The sequence below is a fragment of the Oncorhynchus mykiss genome, chromosome 2 (genome assembly GCF_013265735.2).
Source record: "Oncorhynchus mykiss isolate Arlee chromosome 2, USDA_OmykA_1.1, whole genome shotgun sequence".
In the NCBI taxonomy this organism is placed as follows: Eukaryota; Metazoa; Chordata; class Actinopteri; order Salmoniformes; family Salmonidae; genus Oncorhynchus; species Oncorhynchus mykiss.
The window spans coordinates 86038311-86063317 of record NC_048566.1 but is presented as its reverse complement, the minus strand read 5'-3'; the positions used below and the strand labels follow the sequence as shown (position 1 = coordinate 86063317).

The 25007-nt window shown below is 43.0% G+C and overlaps 1 protein-coding gene across 1 annotated transcript in view; it reads right to left on the bottom strand.

The window, feature by feature from the left end:
* LOC110498335 (solute carrier family 45 member 3-like) overlaps positions 1-20518 on the bottom strand; it is a 68428-nt gene extending 47910 nt beyond the window's left edge. The window contains exon 1 of the mRNA XM_036957747.1: positions 20386-20518. The gene's annotated coding sequence lies outside the window, so the exon portion shown is untranslated. The remainder of the gene's footprint in view (positions 1-20385) is intronic.
* Positions 20519-25007: the final 4489 nt, after the last annotated feature.

Below are 25007 nucleotides of genomic sequence, written 5' to 3'. Positions count from 1 at the left end.
CCTTCTAGATGTTTCTGTTAAGTATGCTGGGAGTGTAGGGCCACGACCTCACACAGATCTGTCTTCAGAACGAGAGGGACCCAGAGTTTGGCTGTGGCTCGATATTGGTGGGACATCCACAGGTCCATGTCTCCAGCTGCTATCAGACTGCAGAGAGCCTTATGACCCAATGATTAACGCCTCAGTCAAACGCTACACAGAACCAGATGGTGAGACCCAGGAACGGATGCTCTGCCCCATATGAATATTCATGTACAGACACACAATTGCTTTGTGTGTTTATTAGCAGCAGCGTTCTCATCACACCACTCCCTCACACACATACAGACATAAAGTCATTACAACACAAAATCAAAAGGGAAAAAAAGCCTTTGAAACATAACTGGCATGGTGAGCACAACCCACAGCGGAGAAGCCAAAGTCGGGTGGGACATAAGGCATGTCAATCGTCAGCTACAACACACAAAAGGCATCCACAGAATGGAAAAAGCAACCAAGTTGAACATTTCCTTCCTTTACTTTGATTAGCCTCTCATAAACACTTTCAAACAGACACTACACTAGACATCAAATGGTCAAGTTCATATCAAATTGTCCATTGCTGGCATTGGCAGAAATCCCATCACTAGGCCTAACCTTATTATAAAGAAAGACTTAAAATCACCTCACTAAATAGGCCTCTCTCATGGTTCACCGAGTACAGAAATTCCCTTCCATTTCAGGTACATGAGAGTGTGAGAAGGAGCAGAAGCCATGTGTCACAGGAGCACAATGGCCATTCATCCAATTTCTGATGAGGAATTACAGGTCTAATACAGGAGAAAAACATGTCAGGAACACGTGAGCAAGAACATTTCTTTAGATCTATGATCTTGCTCAATCCAGCACAGCACATAGGCCTACCTCATACAATGTAACAACAACCAAATTATCATAATTCCTTTGCATTCCACTCTTAACCGCTGTCATTCAGTGGTCTTTCTGACAATCAATGGTGAGTATGAATCATTTGTATAGTAGCAATACTAGTTTCTGTGTGTGAAAGTAACAAAAAGTACAGGTACAGTGGGGAGAACAAGTACTTGATAACCTGCAAAATAGGCAGTGTTTCCTACTTACAAAGCATGTAGAGGTCTGTAATTTTTTATAATAGGTACACTTCAACTGTGAGAGACGGAATCTAAAACAAAAATCCAGAAAATCACATTGTATGATTTTTAAGTAATTCATTTGCATTTTATTGCATGACATAAGTATTTGATACATCAGAAAAGCAGAACTTAATATTTGGTACAGAAACCTTTGTTTGCAATTACAGAGATCATACGTTTCCTGTAGTTCTTGACCAGGTTTGCACACACTGCAGCAGGGATTTTGGCCCACTCCTCCATACAGACCTTCTCCAGATCCTTTAGGTTTCGGGGCTGTCGCTGGGCAATACAGACTTTCAGCTCGCTCAAAATATTTTCTATTGGGTTCAGGTCTGGAGACTGGCTAGGCCACTCCAGGACCTTGAGATGCTTCTTACAGAGCCACTCCTTAGTTGCCCTGGCTGTGTGTTTCGGGTCGTTGTCATGCTGGAAGAGCCAGCCACGACCCATCTTCAATGCTCTTACTGAGGGAAGGAGGTTGTTGGCCAAGATCTCACGATACATGGCCCCATCCATCAATACGAAATCAATAATCAATAATAATAAATCAATAATCCCTCAATACGGTGCAGTCGTCCTGTCCCCTTTGCAGAAAAGGAAAATCCCCAAAGAATGATGTTTCCACCTCCATGCTTCACGGTTGGGATGGTTTTCTTGGGGTTGTACTCATCCTTCTTCTTCCTCCAAACACGGCGAGTGGAGTTTAGACCAAAAAGCTATATTTTTGTCTCATCAGACCACATGACCTTCTCCCATTCCTCCTCTGGATCATCCAGATGGTCACTGGCAAACTTCAGACGGGCCTGGACATGCGCTGGCTTGAGCAGGGGGACCTTGCGTGCGCTGCAGGATTTTAATCCATGACGGCATAGTGTGTTACTAATGGTTTTCTTTGAGACTGTGGTCCCAGCTATCTTCAGGTCAAGTCCTGGTCAAGTCCTATCATTGACCAAGTCCTGCGGTGTAGTTCTGGGCTGATCCTTCACCTTCCTCATGATCATTGATGCCCCACGAGGTGAGATCTTGCATGGAGCCCCAGACTGAGAGTGATTGACCGTCATCTTGAACTTCTTCCATTTTCTAATAATTGCGCCAACAGTTGTTGCCGTCTCACCAAGCTGCTTGCCTATTGTCCTGTAGCCCATCCCAGCCTTGTGCAGGTCTACAATTTTATCCCTGATGTCCTTACACAGCTCTCTAGTCTTGGCCATTGTGGAGAGGTTGGAGTCTGTTTGATTGAGTGTGTGGACAGGTGTCTTTTATACAGGTAACGAGTTCAAACAGGTGCAGTTAATACAGGTAATGAGTGGAGAACAGGAGGGCTTCTTAAAGAAAAACTAACAGGTCTGTGAGAACCAGAATTCTTACTGGTTGGTAGGTGATCAAATATTTATGTCATGCAATAAAATGCAAATTAATTACTTAGAAATCATACAATGTGAGTTTCTGGATTGTTGGTTTAGATTCCGTCTCTCACAGTTGAAGTGTACCTTTGATAAAAATTACAGACCTCTACATGCTTTGTAAGTAGGAAAACCTGCAAAATCGTCAGTGTATCAAATACTTGTTATCCCCACTGTATGTGCATGTGTAGTTGATTTATACTGACACATGCATGTTGGTGATTCACTCACTGGTCAGACATTTACTGAAAAGGAAAAGGTGCAATGCTCGCTCATCATTAAAAATGATGTATATACAGTGAAGGAAAAAAGTATTTGATCCCCTGCTGATTTTGTACGTTTGCTCACTGACAAAGAAATGATCAGTCTATAATTTTAATGGTAGGTTTATTTGAACAGTGAGAGACAGAATACCAACCAAAAATCCAAAAAATGCATGTCAGAAATGTTAGAAATTGATTTGCATTTTAATGAGGGAAATAAGTATTTGACCCCCTCTCAATCAGAAAGATTTCTGGCTCCCAGGTGTCTTTTATACAGGTAACGAGCTAAGATTAGGAGCACACTCTTAAAGGGAGTGCTCCTAATCTCAGTTTGTTACCTGTATAAAAGAAGCAATCAATCAATCAGATTCCAAACTCTCCACCATGGCCAAGACCAAAGAGCTCTCCAAGGATGTCAGGGACAAGATTGTAGACCTACACAAGGCTGGAATGTGCTACAAGACCATCGCCAAGCAGCTTGGTGAGAAGGTGACAACAGTTTGTGTGATTATTCGCAAATGGAAGAAACACAAAAGAACTGTCCATCTCCCTCGGCCTGAGGCTCCATGCAAGATCTCACTTCGTGGAGTTGCAATGATCATGAGAACGGTGAGGAATTAGCCCAGGACTACACGGGAGGATCTTGTCAATGATCTCAAGGCAGCTGGGACCATAGTCACCAAGAAAACAATAGCAAGGTCCCCCTGCTAAAGAAAGCACATATACATGCCCGTCTGAAGTTTGCCAATTAACATCTGAATGATTCAGAGGACAGCTGGGTGAAAGTGTTGTGGTCAGATGAGACCAAAATGGAGCTCTTTGGCATCAACTCGACTCGCCGTGTTTGGAGAAGGAGGAATGCTGCCTATGACCCCAAGAACACCATCCCCACCATCAAACATGGAGGTGGAAACATTATGCTTTGGGGGTGTTTTTCTGCTAAGGGGACAGGGCAACTTCACCGCATCAAAGGGATGATGGACGGGGCCATGTACCGTCAAATCTTGGGTGAGAATCTCCTTCCCTGAGCCAGGGCATTGAAAATGGGTATTGGATGGGTATTCCAGCATGACAATGGCCCAAAACACATGGCCAAGGCAACAAAGGAGTGGCTCAAGAAGAAGCACATTAAGGTCCCGGAGTGGCCTAGCCAGTCTCCAGACCTTAATCCCATAGAAAATCTGTGGAGGGAGCTGAAGGTTCGAGTTGCAAAACATCAGCCTCGAAACCTTAATGACTTGGAGAAGATCTGCAAAGAGGAGTGGGACAAAATCCCTCCTGAGATGTGTGCAAACCTGGTGGCCAACTACAAGAAACGTCTGACCTCTGTGATTGCCAACAAGGGTTTTGCCACCAAGTACTAAGTCATGTTTTGCAGAGGGGTCAAATACTTATTTCCCTCATTAAAATGCAAATCAATTTATACAAATTTTGACATATGTTTCTCTGGATTTTGTTGTTGTTATTCTGTCTCTCACTGTTCAAATAAACCTACCATTAAAATTATAGACTGATAATTTCTTTGTCAGTGGGCAAACGTACAAAATCAGCAGGGGATCAAATACTTTATTCCCTCACTGTATATATATAATATAAAACAATTATTTCCAGACATTTACTGACCCATCATCGGATTCAGGGCAGATCCCATAAGCCTTTGGTTTGAAACCATTTCTGACAAAACATTAGTCCATTCCAGCCAAAACAGGCATCAAAGCAGTCACACATATATTGACTTAAATAATTTTGTCTTGATCCTTTCAGAGGGTATATGGTTCTCAGATATCAAAGGTCTCTCACACTCCCCTCAAACACTGGCCTAGAATCCCTTTCAGCTCACGGCATGAAAAACAATACGGTGGTATCTCATACTTTTCAACGTCTCACAGAAGTGTAGCTAAATCACTGTCAGAGTCGTGTGTATAGGTGGCAGGGAAGTCAGGCGCAGGAGAGTCAAAACGGAGTGTAAATGGAGTATTTTAATATAAGTACACTTAACATGCTCCAAACACTAAATACGTACATACATAAACGAACATGGGTACGAGGACCCGTCGTGCACCTATACAGCATAAAACAACACTTGACATATAACAATCTCTGACAAAGACATGAGGGGTAACAGATGGTTAAATACACAACAGGTAATGAATGGGATTGAAAACAGGTGTGTGGGAAGACAAAACCAAAACCAATGGAAAATGAAAAATGGATCAATGATGGCTAGAAGGCCGGTGACGTCGACCGCCGAGCACCGCCCGAACAAGGAGAGGCAACGACTTCGGTAGAAGTCGTGACAATCACAAACTTTTTTCTTAGTTGGTAGCTTCCTGGCACATTCATAAAGAGCTAGCTTGGCAGCAGTGGCATCCATACTTGGTACACTTTAGGGCTGTTCCCGACGAAAGAAAAAATCTTGGTCAACCGAGAGTTGTCCGGTTCTTTCGACCAATCGATTGGTCTAAATGTATAGACAGACATATAGAAATATAGAGACAGACATACCCTATGTGTTTGAATAAAACCAACTACATATGCACTGAGCTTGTCTGATGCTTTAAACACACGGATTGTTTAAATTATTAAGACATACAAATGACTCAAGAAAAAGCCCGATTGGTCACACTGTGTTAAATGTTTTTACAGCGAGTGCCCGTGTGACTGGCCCACGTTGTCTCGCTCTCCACCCTACTGCAGTGAAAAAGCACCACAGCACTGCAAGTGTTTATTGGGCTGTCCACGAGGAAGCTGCAACATCATTACAGCCATTTAGTTTCTAACTTGTTTCTGACTGAAAAGTTCTGTTACCGAAATCCCTAATTTGTTTAGAAAAAACATTCCCTATTCCCTCAACCCTTGCTCTCTTTACGTGAAACATGTAAGCATCGCATTCATGTGCCCAATAGGGCCTGACCTATAGCCTATCATAATCACATCAATAAATTGGTTATAACAAACTCCGAACACAGTAATGTCGACAGCAAAATGGATACGGAGGATGTGAAAAACAAACTCGAAACGGGTGCTCACGGAATCAGTAGGCTATTAAACAAACACTCTAACAGGCAACAGAAGCTAGATCTGTCTTATTTCTGTAGATGTACAGTGCATTCGGAAAGTATATTTTTCTACATTTTATGTTACAGCCTTATTCTAAAATAGTTTAAATAATTGTTTACCTCTTCAATCTACACACAATACCCCATAATGACAAAGTATCCCTTTGTTATCAGATGCAAAATTGAGCTCAGGTGCATCTTGTTTCCATTGATCATCCTTGAGATGTTTCTATGACTTGATTGTAAATTAAATAGATGATTTGGAAAGGCACACACCTGTCTATTTAAGGTCTCACAGTTGACAGTGCATGTCAGAGCAAAAACCAAGCCATGAGGTCAAAGGAATTGTCCGTAGAGCTCCGAGACAGGATTGTGTCGAGGCACAGATCTGGGGAAGGGTACCAAAAACTTTCTGCAGAATTGAGAGTCCCCAAGAACAAAGTGGCCTCCATCATTCTTAAATGGAAGAAGTTTGGAACCACCAATACTCTTCCTAGAGCTGGCAGCCAAGCTGACAGCCAAGCGGCACGTCAAACCTGCCACCCTGCCTATGTGGAAGCATGGTGGTGACAGCATCATGCTGTGGGGATGTTTTTCAGGTGCAGGGAGACTAGTCAGGATCGAGGGAAAAATGAACGGAGAAAAGTACAGAGAGATCCTTGATGAAAACCTGCTCCAGAGAACTCAAGACCTGAGACTGGGGCAAAGGTTCACCTTCCAACAGGACAATGACCCCAAGCACACAGCTAAGACAACACTGGCCCAGCCAGAGCCCGAAATTGAACCCAATCGAACATTTCTGGAGAGACCTGGAAATAGCTGTGCAGTGACACTCTCCATCCAACCTGACAGAGTTTGAGAGGATCTGCAGAGAAGAATGGGAGAAACTCCCCAAATACAGGTGTGCCAAGCTTGTAGAGTCATACCCAAGAAGACTCGAGGTTGTAATCGCTGCAATCGCTACATTTGCAAAAATGTCTAAAAACCTGTTTTTGCTTTGTCATTATGGGGTATTGTGTATAGATTGCTGAGGATTTAAAAAAATATATTTTAGAATAAGGCTGTAATGTAACAAAATGTGGAACAAGTCAAGAGGTCTGAATACTTTCCGAATACACTGCATATGGATGATTTATAAAGCCAGGCACATTTAACAGTTAGGCTGTTGATTATAGACCTAATTAAATTGGGGTTTGCTCTCTCCGCAATTTTATTAAACAATTAGGCTAAGTCCCTAATCGCACGGAACAAGTATTACTAGAGAACGTTGGTTACGTAATTGTTATCCCAGAATGTTCGTTATACTGTACCTGAGGACAATTTGGACGGGTTTCGTTTGCTCCAAACTGCCCCCTGTAATTCTTTCTTTTTTCCAATAAATTGACAGTTATGATGGAAGCCTGGAGGTTTTTTTCTAGGCGTGAAGATATTTCAACAAGTCCAAGCGATAACAGGGCTACACTGATTTTTTAAATTTTTTATTATATTTATTTAACCTTTATTTAACCAGGTAGGCTAGTTGAGAACAAGTTCACATTAACAACTGCGACCTGGCCAAGATAAAGCAAACAACATAGAATTACACATGGAATAAGATGGAATAAACAAGCCAATAACACAATAAACAAGTCAATGACACAGTAGAAAAAAATAAAGTCTATATACAGTGTGTGCAGAAGGCATGAGGAGGTAGGCAATAAATAGCCCATAGTAGCGAAGAATTACAATTTAGCAGATTAACACTGGAGTGATAAATGAGCAGATGATGGTGTGCAAGTAGAGATACTGGTGTGCAAAAGAGCAGAAAAGTAAATAAAAACAGTATGGGGATGAGGTAGGTAGATTGGGTGGGCTATTTACAGATGAACTGTGTACAGCTGCAGCGATCGGTTAGCTGCCTAGACAGCTGATGTTTAAAGTTGGTGAGGGAAATATAAGTCTCAAGCTTCAGCAATTTTTTCAATTCGTTCCAGTCACTGGCAGCAGAGAACTGGAAGGAAAGGCGGCCAAATGAGGTGTTGGCTTTGGGGATAATCAGTGAGATATACCTACTGGAACGTGTGCTACGGGTGGGTGTTGTTATCGTGACCAGTGAGCTGAGAAAAGGCGGAGCTTTACCTAGCATAGACTTATAGATGACCTGGAGCCAGTGGGTCTGGCGACGAATGTGTAGCGATGGCCAGCCGTCAAGAGCATACAGGTCGCAGTGGTGGGTGGTATAAGGTAATTTGGTAATAAAACGGATGGCACTGTGATAGACTGCATCCAGTTTGCTGAGTAGAGTATTAGAAGCTATTTTGTAGATGACATCGCCGAAGTCGAGGATCGGTAGGATAGTCCGTTTTACCAGGGTACGTTTGGCGGCGTGAGTGAAGGAGGCTTTGTTGCGAAATAGAAAGCCGATTCTAGATTTGATTTTGGATTGGAGATGTTTAATATGAGTCTGGAAGGAGAGTTTACAGTCTAGCAAGACACCTAGGTATTTATAGTTGTCCACATATTCTAGGTCAGAACCGTCCAGGGTGGTGATGTTAGTCGGGCGGGCGGGTGCGGGCAGCGAAAGGTTGAAAAGCATGCATTTAGTTTTACTAGCGTTTAAGAGCAGTTGGAGGCCACGGAAGGAGTGTTGTATGGCATTGAAGCTCGTGTGGAGGTTAGTTAGCACAGTGTCCAAGGAAGGGCCAGAAGTATACAGAAGGGTGTCGTCTGCGTAGAGGTGGATCAGGGAATCACCCGCAGCAAGAGCGACATCATTGATATATACAGAGAAAATAGTGGGCCCGAGAATTTAACCCTGTGGTACCCCCATAAAGACTGCCAGAGGTCCGGACAACAGACCCTCCGATTTGACACTGTCTGCAAAGTAGTTGGTGAACCAGGCGAGGCAGTCATTAGAGAAACCAAGGCTGTTGAGTCTGCCGATAAGAATACGGTGATTGACAGAGTCGAAAGCCTTGGCCAGGTTGATGAAGACGGTTGCACAGTACTGTCTTGTATCGATGGCGGTTAAGATATGTTGTGGAAATTTCCTCTATTTACCAAATCATGGCAGCAAACCACACACAAGTCAGAGTTAGTTATCACAAAGTCCATGTTTAATTATATGAGCTCTATCACAACCCTGTGACTCTCAGATCAATTCAGTGTCTATCAATGAATTCTCTGAGAGCCCCCTCTACATTGCAACTGAGATCCTTTAATAGAAAAGATCCACCCCCCCTAGACGACATGACAAACCACAGGTCTTATGGAACTTACACATAGAAATGACTTTACTTCAGAGAGGAGTATCCCCTAGCCAGACAGAGTTGGCTATAAATTATCGTTCAGTTTGGTCTCCTAAACAAAGCTCTTATTTCATCCTTGGTACAAAATGGTACTAAGACATTACCCCCACCCTATGATATATATCAAATTGTCATTTATATACAACCAATTCTAAATACAACCAATCCTCCATATCAACAGGCATATATCAAATCCATCCTATCTTGACAAGATCACAGAGACACACTGACTGGCACACAGACATTGTGGAGCCAAGAGATACACGCTTGACCTCTCCCCTCTCTCCGGCCCAAACAACTTAGTCTTGACATAGAACAGATACTGCAACCCTGCCACAGTATTATACAAAAATAACATTATTGATGAGAAGTAACTTATGATGAATATAAAACATCTTACCTAATGTTACCACCTAATTCTGATTATTCCCCAACAGATATCGTTTAGAACCTTGAGCGTGGCTGAGGTGCACCCGTGACCAGCTCGGAAACCGGATTGCACAGCGGAGAAGGTACGGTCGGATTTGAAATGGTCAGTGATCTGTTTATTAACTTGGCTTTCGAAGACTTTAGAGATGCAGGGCAGGATAGATATAGGTATATAGCAGTTTGGGTCTAGAGTGTCACCCCCTTTGAAGAGGGGAATAACCGCGGCAGCTTTCCAATCTTGGGGATCTCAGACGATACGAAAGAGAGGTTGAACAGGCTGGTAATAGGGGTTGCAACAATAGCGGCGGATAGTTTTAGAAAGAGAGGGTCCAGATTGTCTAGCCCAGCTGATTTGTACGGGCCCAGGTTTTTGTAGCTCTTTCAGAACATCTGCTATCTGGATTTGGGTGAAGGAGAAGCTGGGGAGGCTTGAGCGTGGTTCCCAACTTTCTAAACAATACCTAACCATATTTGGTATAGTGTCGCAATAATATTTGAATTGAGGAAGTGTACGATCCGCAGTAGACGTCCTAAATGCCTCCAAGCCTTCAGATGTGAGCTAAACAGTGCACTTGCACTTGAGATGCCTTTTAAGGCAATGGATGTGAAAGTGAGCTTGTAATTTCCAAATGTTTAGGTCAGTTGTATGCTGCTTTGCGATCTATTAACAGCAAGGGTTACAATAAATAGGCGCAATGTTTTTTACTGATGCATTTGAAAATATTCAACTCATACGCACAAAACATATGAACAAAAGCATTCACTGGGAAAGTTGATACATGTAGGCTGTTCATATATAGGCTATTCGTAAAACTTATTTCAATGTATCGAATCAGATATTGTTTTCTTGCTGAAATCTTGAGCAACACCTGCCAAACATAGACATTTCTCTCAAAACGCACAGGACTAGTATTATCAGAGGACCTTGGAGTTATTCTGTCTGGAATTGTTACTCTCCTGCCATGTACAGATTACTGACATGGCAGATTCGGACGGAACAAAATTGACAGATGTGGTGTTTTGTGCTTGTGCACATAATTACATTACCTGACCACCCCCAGTAAAACTAATCCCATCCGAAAAGGGCTTAAAACAAGAGCTGTTTCCTCGTCTCTGCTGCTGCTGCTTCCACCACATTGTTCTCAAACCCAATATGCTGGTTCATTTTGCAATTATGCACATAGCATCATAGGGAAAGGAGCCAATTCTACAGAGCACTGAAGATTATGTTTCAGAACCGCGGACAGCGACCATATTCAACACAGGAGAAGGCGCATTTGTTACAAATGAATTGAGTCATTAGTGTTGCACCATTATTTTAACAATATAACCATATACATTTTCAGTATCATGTCTCAGAGTGATGGACTGTGCCATCCCCGTGGCCTCCGCAATAAATTAGTCTACTGAGACAGGCGTGAATCAGACAGATGTCTTGTGCTCCATGAAAAAAAAATTGCGAATGCCCGACTAAAGAAATCTCGGTCGACCAACAGCCTATCGACCAAACAATCTACCAGTCGACTAAATGGGGTCAGCCCTAGTACACTTACTGTATAGCCCCTTCTACCACACTTCACTCAAGTAATGTGGCTGGGGCTTTGTGTGTATTGCAAACATCTGGCCGAGTTCTTATCACCATGGGAAAAGGTCGGAGGACAAGACTCTGTGTTATCCTAGCTATGAGGCCCAGTCTCAGTTTGACACACCATGACAGCCATGACAGCCATGACAGTGGTGTGGGGTTTTATTTGAACAGCATCAGACTGAAGATGTGCTTCTCATTACTGGGGAATTTGTGCTTTGTACCCTCCCCTCCCTGCTTCCGTGAGAGAATGCCTGCAGCATTCTCTTCAGTCTCCTCAGATGACAAGCCCATGAACACACTTTACCAAGTGGGCGAAATTGAGTAAATTCACTAAATTGAATTATGCAGAGAGAGGGGGTGTAAGACTGCAATGAGGCATGAGGAATAGTTAGGTTTTGATTTCTCTCTCAACCAGGAAGTGAGCATTGTTGTGTGAGTACTTCAGCCTACTCTCAAAAGCATTGGGGGATCGTGAGGGAGAGACAGATAGCTTTTCAATCGATACATAATTAGGTTCTGCTTATGTATGCTTATAACAGCGAAGAACCATATCATTAACCACTGTGTGTAATCAACAAAATATTGTCTAGCTACCCAACCACTAAAAATATATATTAATTACATATCGGGGTGGTTATTTTTAACACAAGCACAGGGACCACAAAGAATGCAGTGATTGACAGCGTCGAAAGCCTTGGCCAGGTCGATGAAGACGGCTGCACAGTACTGTCTTTTATCGATGGCGGTTATGATATTATTTAGGACCTTGAGCGTGGCTGAGGTGCATCCATGACCAGCTCGGAAAACAGATTGCATAGCGGAGCAGGTACAGTGGGATTCGAAATGGTCGGTGATCTGTTGGTTCACTTGACTTTCGAAGACTTTAGAAAGGCAGGGCAGGATGGATATAGGTCTGTAACAGTTTGGGTCCAGAGTGTCTCCCCCTTTGAAGAGGGGGATGACTGCGGCCGTTTAAAATCTTTAGGAATCTCAGACGACACGAAAGAGAGGTTAAAAAGGGGTTGCAACAACGGCGGCGGATAATTTTAGGAAGAGAGGGTCCAGATTGTCTAGCCCAGCTGATTTGTAGGGATCCAGATTTTGCAGCTCTTTCAGAACATCAGCTATCTGGATTTGGGTGAAGGAGAAACGGGGGGGGGCTTGGGCCAGTTGCTGAGGGGGGTGTAGAGCTGTTGGCCGGGGTTGGGGTAGCCAGGTGGAAAGCCTTATTGAAAGTCTTATTGAAATTCTCGATTATCGTGGATTTATCAGTGATGACAGTGTTGACTAGTCTCAGTGCAGTGGGCAGCTGGGAGGAGGTACTCTTATTCTCCATGGACTTTACAGTGTCACAAAACTTTTTGGAATTAGTGCTGCAAGATGCAAATTTCTGTTTGAAAAAACTAGCCTTAGCTTTCCTAACTGACTGTGTATATTGGTTCCTGACTTCCCTGAAAAGTTGCATATCGCGGGGACTAGTGCAGTACGCCACAGGGTGTTTTTGTGCTGGTCAAGGGCAGTCACGTCCGGGGTGAACCAAGGGCTATATCTGTTCTTAGTTCTACACTTTTTTTAGAACTAAGAATGTCTTCGTTTTTAGAACTAAGAAAGTATAAGTCTTTGCTAGGTAAAGCCCAGCCTTATCTCTGCTCACTGGTCACTATAACAACACCCAACCGTAGCACGCGCTCCAGCAGGTATATTGCACTGGTAATCCCCAAAGCCAACACTTACTTTGGCCGCCTTTTCTTCCAGTTCTCTAATGTCAATGACTGGAGTGAATTGCAAAAATCTCTGAAACTGGAGTCTTATAACTCCCTCTGTAACTTTAGGCATCAGCTGTCAGAGCAGCTTACCGATCACTGTACCTGTACACAGCCAATCTGTAAATAGAACACCCAACTCATCCCCATATTATCACTTACCCTCGTCTGCTCGTCTGCACCCCAGTATTTCTACTTGCACATGCTCATCTGCACATCTACCACTCCAGTGTTAATGCTAAATTGTAATTATTTTGCCTCTATGGCCTATTTATTGCCTTACCTCCCTACTCTTACCGATCACTGTACCTGTACACAGCCAATCTGTAAATAGAACACCCAACTCATCCCCATATTATTACTTACCCTCTTGCTCGTCTGCACCCCAGTATTTCTACTTGCACATGCTCATCTGCACATCTACCACTCCAGTGTTAATGCTAAATTGTAATTATTTCGCCTCTATGGCCTATTTATTGCCTTACTCTTCTACATTTGCACACACTGTACATAGATTTTTCTATTTTTCTTTTCTATTGTGTTATTGACTGTACGTTTGTTTACGTGTAACTCTGTGTTGTTATTTTTGTCGCACTGCTTTGCTTTATCTTGGCCAGGTCGCAGTTGTAAATGAGAACTTGTTCTCAACTGGCCTACCTGGTTAAATAAAGGTGAAATAAAAAAATTAAAATATAAGCAGTCAGAGGTCAGAGGTCATACACGCTGTGAGGTGTTCACCCATGTGCATCAAACCCCACTTATCTGTCTCATCCTCTGGATACCAGAGTAAACACAAAATGTACATAGCGCTCTTCATCCTATCTCTAACACCGATGAGCACCTTCAAGAATTCTGAAAAGTCAGCCACGAAACACATCTACACTAAAGGCATAGCAACAACAAAAAATAAAAAATAAAAAGGGAGTAAACATAAAACATAGAACAAGACGATGTAGAACTATCAGGTGGGACACAAAGGAGACTTTCCGAGCTAGGTTAGCTGTCATCTGGCTTATTGATTTGGCCGATTAGAGAAGCCACAGCTAGACTGCATTTTCCTCATCCCAGCTGGCTACAGCAGACTATTAGAGGGAAGCTGTGTGGACTCTGACCTTGAGGGCTGAGAAATGCTTTTGTGCTCCTCAGCTCCTCATAATGAATGGTCCAGTAGGAGATTTCATGGACCAGACGACCCTGCTGTGAGTTATGGATGGTGATCCAATAATGTGCATTCCAGAACACAACAGTTTCCTCAATTACGGTGCAGGAAGTGGTTTGAGGATTGTTACCCTCTAGGGGCAAAACATCAAGAAATAACGAGAGAATACAACACTTCGTTTTTGCCATCACATTTAACTTTTACAGTGCGTTTCCCCACACTTGTAACAACAAATAATGTCATGATGTTTATTATGATTACAGCTGAAGGGACATCCAACTCAGCAATGAAAGCATGGAGCCTAATTGGTCTCTTTGCCCAAAGACAAAGATAACTAAGAATATTCCACTGATTAAAGAAAAGAACTCACGCTATGTAGCCTAAGAGATTAACTCACACATTGACAAAAGATAAAGGGCTAGACTTTGCTGCTTGGAGCCAGTCGGGTGGTGATGATGGCCCAGTACATTACTGGGGCCATGATCCCACCCATCCAGGACATCTACTTTAAACGGTGCTACACACACACTCACGCTACACACATCACAACTGCCACTACCAGACTCTTATTTTGCTATTGCTAATACTGCATAATTTAAACACTTGCCCCTGGTTGGAGTGGTGTAAAGCTCGCCACCATTGTACTCTGGATCAGTGGAAATATGTTCAGTGGAATGATTAATCACGCTTCACCATCTGGCATTCCGTCAGATTAATCTGGGTTTGGCGGATGCCAGGAGAACGCTACTGACCGAATGCATAGTGCCAACTCTAAAGTTTGGTGGAGGAGGAATAATGGTTTGGGCTAAGACCCTTTGTTTCAGTGAAGGGAAATCTTAACGCTACAGCATACAATGACATTCTAGACGAATCTGTGCTTTCAACTTTGTGGCATCAGTTTGGGGAAGGCCCTTTCCTGTTTCAGCATGACAATGCCCCTGTGTACAAAGCAAGGTCCAAACAGAAATTGTTTGTCGAGATCGGTGTGGAAAAACTTGACTGGCTTGCACAGAGCCCTGACCTCAACCCCATTGAACACCTTTGGGATGAATTGGAAAGACGACTACGAGCCAGGTCTAATCGCCCAACATCAGTGCCCGGCCTCACTAATGCCCTTGTGACTGAATGGAAGCAAGTCCCAGCAGCAATATTCCAACATCTAGTGGAAAGCCTTCCCAAAAGAGTGGAAGCTGTTTTAGCAGCAAAGGGGGACCAACTCCATATTAATGCCCATGATTTGGGAATGAGATGTTCGACGAGCAGGTGTCCACATACTTTTGGCAATTTAGTGTATGATACGAGCATAGCATACAAGGCTTTAAACAGGAAGAACAGCTTAGTGGATGAATAGCTTCTTAGCTACCACAACACTTTTTTCAGCTGCTCTTGGTGAAAGGCGTTGAGCTAATTTCACTCACAGGGGTCATGCTAAACTTATCTTAGAGCCAGACTTCAATAATAAATGCGGCTACAGTTAACATCATGGAGTAGCACGAGATACAGGCCTAGGGCTAGGCCAATATGTGTGTGTTTAAAGGTCTTGAGTAGCTTTAAGTAGCTTGCAGGGTGGGGTGTGATTTTCCTGCTCTCTACAGCATTAGGGAGCAGATTTCAGCTGGTCTAGCAGGAGCATTCAGGGTGAAGGACATTTTTCCCCCAGGATGGAGCAGATGTGGCCCTAAGGAGATCAACCCAAGGCTCTCTGACTGGCTGCTACAGGCTCAGTGAACAACCATGGCCCAGGGTACTGTACATATTGTGTCTGTCAGTGTCTACCAATGTGTTTCATACATACGGAGTGTAGGCCCTGCAGGCATATTCAGCATAGGAACTTGTAAAAATCCCTTTTTACAATGTGTTATTACGAAGGGATAATCAGCTTATTACTGAGCAGGCTGAATGATTCTTGGATGTTGATTCTTAGCCTAATACACGTTAATAACAGGATCATAAAACTTAACCCTAGTTAATTTCAATACTTGTTAAATGTTAGGAAGAATAGGTTGGGAAGTGAGATGCTAATTTGATGATGTTATAACTGGACTGTACAGAAACTAGCCGAGAACAGAGCAAAACTGATAAGGACAGAAGAGGAGAGATAGACCCTGGCAATAGGACCGAAAATAATTCTGTATTTCGCTGAAACATTAATAACACACTCAATTTTGCAGAGGGAAAGAGGCCTTTGTATGTAGGTAGAATCATGGCCACATAGACAATAAAAGTCCCTTTGTCATGATTTGAAGTTGTTTAAAATTGTTCGTTTTTTTGTAAGTGCTGTTGGTTTGGCCATTCAGTTCCTGGTAAGAGCAAAGCATCTGAAATAGCCTAGAAAAAAACCTTGGAAACTTTTAGTTGTAATTGACATTTGTGACAAACTCTGTTTATAGAATGAGCCTAATGGAAAACCCAGTTCCTGTTATTTTGTTACTTTGTTCTCTGGTCAGGGAAGTTTTAATAGAAACAGAAAAAAACACACAGATTATTTGACTAATAACTCTACAGTCCTATGTGTAGCAATGGGAGCAGTTCTCTCAAATCTCAAACGGAGTAAATGTGTCACTCCAATCACTGAGTTGAAACTATAGGCCTAAGCATCAACAGGTGGATTGAATGTCTAAGATCCACCATCAACAAATTATGTTTGATCTCCAGGAACGTATGAAATTGGACAGAATTACTTTTGATGAAGGTAAAATAGGAGGGCATAAGTATGAAAAGGTCAGTTATTGTGGCTTACTATAAAATAAGAAAAAAGTGGTAACACTGTAGCCTACAGTCTTGCATCAGCAGGTCTAACATTACAAGTGTGAAGTTATCTACAGATTTATGGGGTAGAAATGATTTGGGACATTTGTGTCATGTGGCACTGGTATACAATTTACTTTGCCTGGTGAATTATTTTGTATTATATTAAGCCTACCCCTATATGGAAATATGTTTAGAAGTATTCCTCCTAATTGAAAAATACTCTAATAATAGGTCTACTACTGTGTTAGAATACCGTTCTTCACTTTGCCAATGAGTGATGTTTAAAAACGTTATATCTCTGTGAACTCAAAATACACTACATGACTAAAAGTATGTGGACACCTGCTCATGGAACATCTCATTCCAAAATCATGGGCATTAATATGGAGTTGGTTTGCCTGTTGCTGCAAAACAGCCTCCACTCTTCTGGGAAGGCTTTCCACTAGATGTTGGAACATTGCTGCGGGGTCTTGCTTCCATTCAGCCACAACAGCATTAGTGAGGTCGGGCACTGATGTTGGGCGATTAGGCCTGGCTCGCAGTCAACGTTCCAATTCATCCCAAAGATGTTCAATGGGGTTGAGGTCAGGGCTCTATGCAAGCAAGTAAAGTTCTTCCACACTGATCTCGACAAACCATTTCTGTGTGGACCTCGCTTTGTGCACGGGGCATTTTCATGCTGAAACAGGAAAGTGCTTTCCCCAAACTGGTGCCACAAAGTTGGAAGCACAGAATTGTCTAGAATGTCATTGTATGCTGTAGGGTTCTGACTTCCCTTCACTCGAACTAAGGGGCCTATCCCGAACTATGAAAAACACCCCCAACCATTATTCCTCCTCCACCAAACTTTACAGTTTACATTTCACATTTTAGTCATTTAGCAGATGCTCTTATCCATACGTTTTTGGCACTATGCATTATGGCCAGAGCATGTGAGCAGAGCGGAGCGAAGAGTGGAGTGTGCCTAATTTGACTGGAGCGTGGAGCGAGATTCTCAAAAGTATAGGAGCTTTCGCCTTCTTGCCCGCTCCAGTAGTGCTCACTTCACGAGCTCAGGTCATGCCCGCCCCAGCATAGCCCCTTGCTTTAGTTACTGTCATGGAGTTCGCTAAATATTTTCATAAAGAAACTGGTAAAACACAGTTACTAAATCAAGGTGACTTACAAAGATGAGAACCAAGAGGAAGAGAGGGAGTGCGGTGATGTAGTGTCGACAACTAATCATTATGGAATCTGAAGACACTTATCCCAAAAGCATTATGGTGTACTTACTACGTGCACATGCTAAAAGAAAGTAACGAGGTGGGTCGTTAACCAAGTGTGTCATTGTAGCAAAGTATTTATAAACTAAAAATCTGATCTCTTAAAAGTTTCGTTCATCTTCGTTTTATTATCTATATGTAACAGTACAAATTTACTACTTCAAGGTCTCAGAGCAAGTGACGTCACTGATTGAAACGCTATTTAGCGCCCACGCTAACTAAGCTAGCCGTTTCACATCCGTTACATATACAATGGGCCATAATTGATTTTGGCCCAATAGGCCTGGCATATTCCCAAATTCAAGGAGCTTTCCGTTTTGATTGGGTTAATTTGCCTAAAAACCTCTACCTATATAAACCAATTGTTTAAAAAAAACTTTGCATCTCTGCCCAGCCTGGCAAGAGTGGCCAACGGGGTGTTTATCATCCCCAGTGGCTTTGCAAGTGTGGAGAGGATATTCTCCGCTTCTGGCCTGTTCTCCAGGCACCATCACATGAGCCAGAAGCCACAGACTGGCCAGACTCGTTTTTCTAAAAATGTATTCTAAAAATGAATTCAAAGGCACTAAGTCATTTCATGTTTAATTTGTATTTAATTCTAAGTAAGTCACAACCTTTATGCGCAATGTATAGACTATAATAATTTAATACAATGAAATGTTGTTTAATTAAATGCTGAGCTCTTTATGTTCCCACCAGCCTATTGTGTCGCACTCGCAAATGCTTCACAGTGTATTTCTTTTTAACGTATAGTCTTGAAATAATTTAAATAATATATAATAAATTATTCATTTTCGTTCCTTCTCAGGCTCCCTGTTTGGCTCCTCACCTATTTAAAGTGTTTATATGCTGTTTAATATGACATGTAGGCTATTTTAAATTATGTTCACTTCTAACGTTCACCTTGTCATGTTTATTAAAATACTTTTAATTAAAATCCATATGGTTTAGTTTCAATACTTAAAAAACAATTGGTAGGTCCAGGTAGTCACAAAAATAGATGGGTGTGGTTAAATTGTGATTTTAATGAATGGAGCGAATTTGGGCCGGGAGTGTTTTTTTAGGAAAGGACAAGGAGCGCAGGTGAGCAATGAGCGGGATTTCCAACCGCTCAACTCCGCATACGTGTTCTAATTGGGGCATGTAGAGTTCTCCTGGCATCCACCAAACCCAGATTCGTCTGTCGGACTGCCAGATGTTGAAGCGTGATTCATCACTCTAGAGAACGCATTTCCACTGCTCCGGGGTCCAATGGCAGCTGTACACCACTCCAGTCGACGCTTTGCATTGCGCATGTTGATTTTAGGCTTGTGTGCGGCAACTCGGTCATGGAAACCCATTACATGAAACTCCAGACAAACAGTTATTGTGCTGACGTTGCTTCCAGAGGCAGTTTGGAACTTGGTAGTGAGAGTTGCAACCAAGGACAGACGCTTGTTATGTACTACGCGCTTCAGCACTCGGTGGTTCTGTTCTTCACAGCTGAGTCTGTGTTGCTCCTAGACATTTCCACTTTACAATAACAGCACTTACAGCTGACAGGGGCAGCTCTAGCAGGGCAGAAATTTGATGAACTGACTTGTTGGAAAAGGTGGCATCTTATGATGGTGCCACGTTGAAAGTCACTGAGCTCTTCAGTGAGGCCATTCTACTGTAAATGTTGGTATATGGCGATTGCATGGCGGTGTGCTCGTTCGTGCACACCTGTCAGCAACGGGTGTGGCTGAAATAGCCAAATCCACTAATTTGAAGGTGTGTCCACATACTTTTGTATACATAGTGTACTTCCAAATGGCTCCTCCCCCTCGCCCATGTGTCAAAGCAGCAGGGTTCTCGCCAACAGAGCCAAATGTTTACAGCGAAGACAAAATGTACGCAATCGTTGCTACCATGGCACAATATCAATTCACATAAATCAAAGTAGCCTATATGGAAACTAAGCCGGTATAAAACATCAGGACGTCAAAAGCCACAACGTCGTGATCATTTCGACTGGAACATCATTATCACATTGATTTAGGTTCGATAGACAGACCATAACCGCGAGAGGACTTCAAATCATTATGTTTTTCAAAAGCAAACTCATGCAGTGGGCGCATTTAACATTGTATAAAGCGGAAGTTATACATTGAATACGATTTACATATTAGTAGTCCAGTTATAGCGAGCTGCGGCGCTACATTTGGAAACAAGCGGAAAGTATGTGGCACACCAAAAAAATACAAGAACGGCAAATTATTAGATCGAATAGCGAAATACTTTCGGCCTACCTTTTCTACAAAACTCCCGTAAATCTATGCAGCAACTTGTCCACTATTCTTGATGTTCAGTCGTTGCCCAACTTTTAGGAACTTGGGACTCTGCTGTGACGTTCAGGGATACTATGGAGCGAGGAGAGAGATTATGGGAGGATGGAGGCGACTGTTTTCGGGAGGAATGCTGAGACGCTCAATGGTAGGCAAGACTTCATTCTGGATTTTATGAAGCCGATATTTTTTCTACAAAGTATCCTCCTGTTTGTTTTTCGCTCCACTTGTAATAATATGATGACACGATGTATCAACTATTAATTATATGATGTAGTATCAGATACTGACTCAATGTAACATGGACAGTTGAATCACTTTATTTTGAGGGTCAAATGTGTGTTGAACACAACAGGGAATTTGTGGCTTTAAAGACACATCCTGCATTATTTCTAAATACTGACTCAAACACAGAGGGGATACATACTGTATTTCACAACTATTTTACATTACACTCCCTCTACTTCATTGTCAAACAAGTTCAGAAGACATGTTGAATACCATCTGAACCATCATGTTGCCTGGCCAGAGGTTTAAGGAGTTGGGGAACTAATAACACTAGGAAGCCAATGCAGGCAGAGTTGAATAGCCTTGTGGTCACCTCCATGCTTTGTGTAAAGCAGTCACATCTAGCCCCCTGGAGGCCATTCCCTAGACTTCAATTACAAGCTGGTGAGGTTGGGAACATTCCATTAAAATTCATTTTCACTGTATAATTGTTTTAGTTTCTGATATCACACATTACATTCCAAGATGGCATAGCAGTTCATACGTCTTTTGTCCTCGTCTTGTCGTGTCATATATATATATATATTTAAAATCACATACCTTTTTATATATATATTTTTTACATTTTCCATAAACTCATCTTCAAAACACTCTCCTGCAACCCGCCTCACCAATTTATATTTATAAAAAAAGTATTATTTACCTCAAATCTGTAATCCTCCAAGAAGCTAGCCAGAAACTAGCCAGAAGCTAGCCAGAAGCTAATCCAGAAGCTAATCAAAAGCTAATCAGAAGCTAATCAGAAGCTAGTTAGCTTCTTTACTGGCTAATCGTTAGTATTCAGCTAACCACGGTTTGTGGTCATCAGCTATCCTTTAGCTCGAAAATCTATGGCCAGTTTTGTACGGCGCAGCGCGGCTCGGAACGGAACATACCGGACCAATTTTTCTCTCCATGTCCCTGGATTTCAACCGCTAACTCTGAACATTCATACCCGGCTCTCGCGGCTAGCTAGCTGCTATCCGTGTGACTATCGGCTTTCATCGATTCCGGAGCAAACATCAATTATTCCGGAGCTAGCCAGCTGAAGAATTCCATCAATCACTCCTGGGCTACAATCACCTATCCGGACCCGTTTTACTGCCTACGCGGAGCCCCATCGGGCCTTCACAACTGGACAGCCAACGTTATCTACCCGAAGGAGTTATCCGGCTGGCTCCTCCGTCGCGACGTTACCTGAACGCCCATCTGCGGCCCGCTAACCGTTAGCTGTCTTATCGGCTGCTATCTGAATAGACAATCGGACAATTTATTTATTTTTATTATTATTTATTTTTTTATTTTTTATTCTTGGGCCTCTAACTATATCTATTGTTTTTTTGTTGTTGTGTGATTTGGATTAATCCCCTCTACCACACGGAACCCCACTAATCTACTGACGGAACGCAAGAGGTGGCTAATAACAGACCTCCATCCTATGCTAGCTTGCTACCGATGGCCTGGCTAGCTGTCTAAATCGCTGTGACCCCCAAACAACCTCTCTACTCACTGGACCCTTTTGATCACTCGACTAAGCATGCCTCTCCTTAATATCAATATGCCTTGTCCATTGCTGTTCTGGTTAGTGTTTATTGGCTTATTTCACTGTAGAGCCTCTAGTCCTGCTCACTATACCTTATCCAACCTATTAGTTCCACCACCCACACATGCAATGACATCTCCTGGTTTCAATGATGTTTCTAGAGACAATATCTCTCTCTTCATCACTCAATACCTAGGTTTACCTCCACTGTATTCACATCCACCTGACATCCACCTGACAGTCCACCTGACTGTGCTGCTGCTCCAGTTTCAACTATTCTGCCTTATTATTATTCGACCATGCTGGTCATTTATGAACATTTGAACATCTTGACCATGTTTTGTTATAATCTCCACCCGGCACAGCCAGAAGAGGACTGGCCACCCCACATAGCCTGGTTCCTCTCTAGGTTTCTTCCTAGGTTTTGGCCTTTCTAGGGAGTTTTTCCTAGCCGCCGTGCTTCTACACCTGCATTGCTTGCTGTTTGGGGTTTTAGGCTGGGTTTCTGTACAGCACTTTGAGATATCAGCCGATGTACGAAGGGCTATATAAAATAAATTTGATTGATTGATTGATCCTACCATACCTTTGTCTGTACATTATACCTTGATGCTATTTTATCACCCCCAGAAACCTCCTTTTACTCTCTGTTCCAGACGTTCTAGACGACCAATTCTTATTGCTTTTAGCCGTACCCTTATTCTACTCCTCCTCTGTTCCTCTGGCGATGTAGAATTGAATCCAGGCCCTGCAGTGCCTTGCTCCACTCCTATTCCCCAGGCGCTCTCTTTTGACGACTTCTGTAACCGTAATAGCCTTGGTTTCATGCATGTTAACATTAGAAGCCTCCTCCCTAAGTTTGTTTTATTCACTGCTTTAGCACACTCTGCCAACCCGGATGTTCTAGCTGTGTCTGAATCCTGGCTTAGGAAGACCACCAAAAATTCTGAAATTTTAATCCCAAACTACAACATTTTCAGACAAGATAGAACTGCCAAAGGGGGCGGTGTTGCAATCTACTGCAAAGATAGACAGAACTCTGCAGGCTTACTATCCAGGTTTGTACCCAAACAATTTGAACTTCTACTTTTAAAAATCCACCTCTCTAAAAACAAGTCTCTCACCGTTGCCGCCTGCTATAGACCACCCTCTGCCTCCAGCTGTGCTCTGGACACCATATGTGAACTGATTGCCCCCCATCTATCTTCAGAGCTCGTGCTGCTAGGCGACCTAAACTGGAACATGCTTAACACCCCAGCCACCCTACAATCTAAACTTGATGCCCTCAATCTCACACAAATTATCAATGAACCTACCAGGTACCTCCCCAAAGCCTTAAACACGGGCACCCTCATAGATATCATCCTAACCAACTTGCCCTCTAAATACACCTCTGCTGTCTTCAACCAAGATCTCAGCGATCACTGCCTCATTGCCTGCATCCGTAATGGGTCAGCGGTCAAACGACCTCCACTCATCACTGTCAAACGCTCCCTGAAACACTTCAGCGAGCAGGCCTTTCTAATCGACCTGGCCGGGGTATCCTGGAAGGATATTGATCTCATCCCGTCAGTAGAGGATGCCTGGATATTTTTTTAAAAAATGCCTTCCTAACCATCTTAAATAAACACGCCCCATTCAAGAAATGTAGAACCAGGAACAGATATAGCCCTTGGTTCTCCCCAGACCTGACAGCCCTTAACCAACACAAAAACATCCTATGGCGTTCTGCATTAGCATCGAACAGCCCCCGTGATATGCAGCTGTTCAGGGAAGCTAGAAACCATTATACACAGGCAGTTAGAAAAGCTAAGGCTAGCTTTTTCAAGCAGAAATTTGCTTCCTGCAACACTAACTCAAAAAAGTTCTGGGACACTAAACACCTCCTCCCAGCTGCCCACTGCACTGAAGATAGGAAACACTGTCACCACTGATAAATCCACCATAGTTGAGAATTTCAATAAGCATTTTTCTACGGCCATGCTTTCCACCTGGCTACTCCTACCCCGGTCAACAGCACTGCACCCCCCACAGCAACTCGCCCAAGCCTTCCCCATTTCTCCTTCTCCCAGATCCGTTCAGCTGATGTTCTGAAAGAGCTGCAAAATCTGGACCCCTACAAATCAGCCGGGCTAGACAATCTGGACCCTTTCTTTCTAAAATTATCTGCCGAAATTGTTGCCACCCCTATTACTAGCCTGTTCAACCTCTCTTTCGTGTCGTCTGAGATTCCCAAAGATTGGAAAGCAGCTGCGGTCATCCCCCTCTTCAAAGGGGGGGACACTCTTGACCCAAACTGCTACAGACCTATATCTATCCTACCATGCCTTTCTAAGGTCTTCGAAAGCCAAGTCAACAAACAGATTACCGACCATTTCGAATTTCACCATACCTTCTCTGCAATCTGGTTTCAGAGCTGGTCATGGGTGCACCTCAGCCACGCACAAGGTCCTAAATTATATCTTACCCGCCATCGATAAGAAACATTACTGTGCAGCCGTATTCATTGATCTGGCCAAGGTTTCCGACTCTGTCAATCACCACATCCTCATCGGCAGACTCGACAGCCTTGGTTTCTCAAAGGATTGCCTCGCCTGGTTCACCAACTACTTCTCTGATAGAGTTCAGTGTGTCAAATCGGAGGGTCTGCTGTCCGGACCTCTGGCAGTCTCTATGGGGGTACCACAGGGTTCAATTCTTGGACCGACTCTCTTCTCTGTATACATCAATGAGGTCGCTCTTGCTGCTGGTGAGTCTCTGAACCACCTCTACGCAG